General features: G+C 41.0%; 1 pseudogene; it reads right to left on the reverse strand.

Moving 5' to 3' along the window:
* Nucleotides 1–1,500: 1,500 nt before the first annotated feature.
* Nucleotides 1,501–4,403, reverse strand: LOC120587730 (40S ribosomal protein SA-like; annotated as a pseudogene).
* Nucleotides 4,404–4,787: the final 384 nt, after the last annotated feature.

Here is a 4,787-nt window from a genome sequence, read left to right on the forward strand (position 1 = left end):
ACAGAGTTTGGAGCCAACAAGAGTCTGTGAAGGGAATCCAGTTTTTGTGTTTTGAAATCAAGTCTTAGTCCACTGGAAAAATTCCCGGGCACTGGGTATAATAAACAGCACATTTAGGAATGCAGCAAAACTTCTAACTTTATATAACTGAAGGAAAAACTCAAACATATAAACTATTGCTAAGAACATGGAGCCTCACTAAATTAAAAATGAACAGCTCTGGAACTTGGAACTAAAATGAGACAGTAACAAATGACTCCATTAACGGGGTTTCTGTCGCATATAATATTCCATTTTTGAGGCTGAGATCTCTAAAACTTTAGCAATTTGTGTTGATTTTTCTTTGTGTTTGTTTTTTAATCAGTTCCATACCCACTTTATGCTTTTACATTTATTTCTAAGGCAATGGGTTCCTAAGCACTAATTTCAATGGGGAATTTTATTACTTTTTAATAATTGCAACAGAAGCAAGGGGTTATCCAGGCAGTATTTATTCCCATAGATAAAATAATAATAATAATAATAATAATAATAATAATAATAATAATATGATTGTGTGGGCTCTTTCTTTGCTTTGCTCTCCACTGCTATTTAGGTAGACTTTCCCTGTTTATATAGGGCACTGACCAACAATTCACTGAACAGAACAATTCTTAGCAAGCAAATCTTGCAAATTAAGGGGTTTGGGTTAGGTCAGGGTATAGGCTCAGGGAGACCCAGAAGTCTCCCATAAGGCTTTATAAATAACTTCTGTTGCAGTAGCAACACCTAAGGGTGGGTAGGGAACCCACCTCCACCCTCCAGGGATCTTATCTTACCTTATTTTATTTCTTACTCTTCACATCACTTTAATTTCCATATCTCTTTGTTCAGTATTTCTTGTACAGCATCATTGTACGAGAAGAGATAACATGTGAAGTCCTAAAATGCCAAGTTCTTGCTTAGAAATGTAGCTTTATCCCAATATTTGGTAAGATGGGCAGTAGTCTAACTGTACGTTAATTCCAAAAATAAATAAATAAATAAATAAAAAGAAGAAGAAGAAGAAAAAGTGCACTGGCAGTTTTGTTGCTCGAAATGACATATAGTGATGGCTAGATTATAAAAGATGGCTATCTCCCCTTAAGATTTATATACATAAGTTGCAGCTTCATGATGTTAAAATAAGGGACTGATTTGGTTTTCTCGGTCTGGTGGAGGAGGCATTTTTTTTTTTCCCCTTCCAGGAGAGAAGTCTTCACTTTAGTAGCGGTGGGGGTGAGTATGTTAGTTTGCTAGGGCTGCCTGTTTGGGTGGCTCAAACAACAGAAATTTCTCACAATTCTGGACAAGTTCAAGATCAAGCTGTTGGAAGGAAAGGCTTTTTCTGAGAGCCACGAGGGAAGAATTTGTTCCAGTCCTCTCTTCTTGGCTTTTATTTTAATTAATTTAGTTTTTAGGAACTTTATTTTCCACCGACCTTATTTCCCTTTTCTGTTTAGGGGTGTGTGGAAGAATCGCCTAAGACCACTGAGTGGTCGTTTCTATCCACTCAGTGGCGTGAGCAGCGGGGGCTGCAGACCCGTCTTCAGCGGCAGGGTGAGTGCCTCCCGCATCAGCCAGGAATTGCTGAAGGGGCACAGCGGGCACCGGCGTGCCTTCGAATTCCTCTGCGCACCTCGGGTTGAGCAGCAGTAAATCTGGGAGCTGGAGCAGTCCATTCACCCTGAAGTTCCTCCCAGGTCACAGCCTTTCCAGCAGCGGCCTGCTCTTCCTTTACGGTCCCTTCAGGATCCCTGCCTAGCGAGAGATCAGGCGTGACCTCCTGTGGGTGCTCACGGGAGTCGGCGCCACGCTGCGCAGGGCTTCCGGAGGCCTCGACCATGCGTCCACCCCAGTAACAGTGAGCGCGTGAGCTCCCTTGTCATTGCCCTGATGGCAGTGTTGACACAGTGTCCACACGAAGCAGAGCATCTGTGTGACATGGCATTCGTTGGTAGGCAAGGTTAACATAAGACGCCTCTGTGAGAAGCTGGTGGTTAGCCTCAGGATCAGTAAGGACCAGAAGTGGGGGCTCCTGGGAGGAGCCTGGACCTGGCGGTTCCAGGAGTCCAGTGGCCAGCGATGGGAGTGGTTCTAAAGACAGAGCAAACATTAGCGCAGCCTGCTTGCCGGTATTCCTGAAGGATATAACGCTGACATCCCACTAGATTTTCAATGGCATAAGCTGTCAGCAGAAGCTTCTCTTAGGTTCTCTTTATGAAGATGCCATAACTTTTCCTTTCGTAGATATATGTTCCATTTGGAAGTCAAGGTTGGTGCCATCTAACTGGCAAGGACTTTGCAGACCTCCTCCTTCATTTGTAGGTCATTGAGAGCTTATGGACATTGTGAAAACTCTTTATGTTATGATAGGAACCCAGAGCAATGCCTCCCGGACCCCTTTCTGGTTAGCATGGAAAGGTCTCAGCTTTTAGATGCCTTCCCCCGCTAAATATTAATCTCTTAATCTCCTTATAAGGACAGCAGTCATTACAGCCCAGCCAAATGACCTCACGCTACCTTAATTACCTTTTTAAGGGGCTTGTCTCTAAATACAGTCACATTCTGATGTACTTGAGAGTCAAATTTCAACATATGAATTTCAGGATAGACACGATTCAGCCCCTAACCATGGGACCGCATTTATTCCAGGCTGCTTAGCTTTAGAGCTAGCCTTCAAAATTATAAGTTGAAAAAATCTAATTTTGGGACACACAGTCACTGCCCCTCTACCCCCCCCTGCCCCGCGATCCTTTCTTCATTATGTTGTCACAATCTTCTTTGTCTTTATCAGACTCTGTGCCTCATTGTTCTTTCTCTATCATCAGTACTATCTCTCAAGAAAGAATCTGATATCAATCATTTATATAGTGGAGCAATTTTAAGCCGGGGAAATTCACACATTATGTTCTCTCCATAATAGTGTAATAAAAGGCTTTATTTCCACTTAAAGGAAATACACCCATCAATGAGTAGATCAATAGGTGATGGGTGGGGTGAGATGAAAGCCTTTTCCTGGCCTCACTCCTGAGCTAACAATATGTAGCCAGGCACTTATTAAATTCATCTCTTTACAAAATTTGTCCTTGGATCAATGTGGCACAACCCCTCCTCAAAGGAAATAGGGAATAAACTCAAGCAGGAGGGCTGAGGAAAGTTTAATAAAGAAGCTCTTTAGAAAGGTGTGAGTAGGGTGAAAGAAAACCAGTAAGAGATGGAGAAATATCCCAGGGTGAGCAACAGCAGGAAGCCATTATCACCTCTAGACCTAAAGGTCAAGGAAAGGATATGTTACTGGAATCCAGACAGAGCTGTAGGAGTAGTTCTAGCTGTGAGAGAGGGCTCCCTGACAGAAGCTATGGTTTTGAAGGGAAGTAGCCTAGGGAATAAATACTCAACTTTTCTTTCCTCCTGTCTTATAGTCTCCTGCCAGATCTCACACAGCTGAAAGCTAATGGAAGCCAGAGGTTGAGGATGTTGAGATGGTCTGTGGGGTCAGCCTCCCAAAGCATAGAGCAGAGTGGGAAAGGTCCTTCTCGCTCCATGTTTCATTTCTTGTTGCATGTTAGGCCTTGGAACAAACAATGAGTGCTGATTCCAGGCTCCCATTTCCCCCCTTCTCTATTTTGAATGATAACATGACTAAGAAAAACTTCTGTTAATCACTGCCAGTTATTTAGTCTAAAAGTCTGGTTAGACATCCTACCACAATTAATTTTCATACCGAGCCTTAAACATTTATTTTAGCCCTAGTGTCAAGAAGAGGGAAGTATTTTCTCATTTGGGCAGACCTCTGCTGCTTCCGTTTGGCCAACATTCCTTTTTCTCTTTGCTGGTAATAACACAGCACTTACTTTTGGATTCGTATTAATGGAAGAGAAATGGAAGACATCTATTTTGCTAGCACGAATTATGGCAGAGGCAGGATATTCTTATAGTCAGTAGATTTCTAACATGGCATCCTCCAACAGTAGCCATGGCAGCCTTTATGATCATGATGTAAGTCCAGGACCTGGGAATTATTGCTGTAAACTAAGCGCAGAATCTGCTTCTCCAGCCCTTCCAAAGCTTTTGCAATACCTGATAACAAATCCTTTTCTAGTTAAACTAAAGAGAATGGGTTCTAGTATCTGCAATTGAGTGCTATCCAGTACATTGACTTTTTTTTATTTTGGTACATTGACTTTATCAAACATTGAATTCTTATATACACAAGTGCCTTGTTCTGGATATATATTCTTTTTCATTGAATTGCCTGTCTTTGTGCCAATATAAAATGACCTACTTATAACAACTTTATAATATTTTTAAATATGGGACATACCAAGTATAAAAACATTTTTCTTCTGGATGAACTTTAGTATCACTGACAATTTCATCATGGTCTTCACACTACCTTCATCTTGTTCCTTGGGGATTTTGATTCAATACGGCATTTGAGGAAACTGCTCATCATTTGGGCTGGGGTTCCAGATTGGGCTTCACAGTATCTTGATAATAAACCTAGTAAAACTGTCATAAAATAATTCTAAAAATTTAAGGTGGGGGTTTTAGTAATAAAATATGACATTAATTTTTATGGCTTTATAACTGCAGCTGCCAAAACTTTGTTTATATTTTTACATCATTTTTATATCAAATGACATGTAAAGCTAATGTCAAAGAAGTCTGGGTAGTTCAGTGCATCTATAATCTGAAGAGGCTGGGTCCAAGATTATTTGTAATTGCATTCTTTTGACATAAAAATGTAAAATCTGGGAGACTGA

The sequence above is a fragment of the Pteropus medius genome, unplaced genomic scaffold (assembly GCF_902729225.1).
Source record: "Pteropus medius unplaced genomic scaffold, Ma_sr-lr_union100, whole genome shotgun sequence".
In the NCBI taxonomy this organism is placed as follows: domain Eukaryota; kingdom Metazoa; phylum Chordata; class Mammalia; order Chiroptera; family Pteropodidae; genus Pteropus; species Pteropus medius.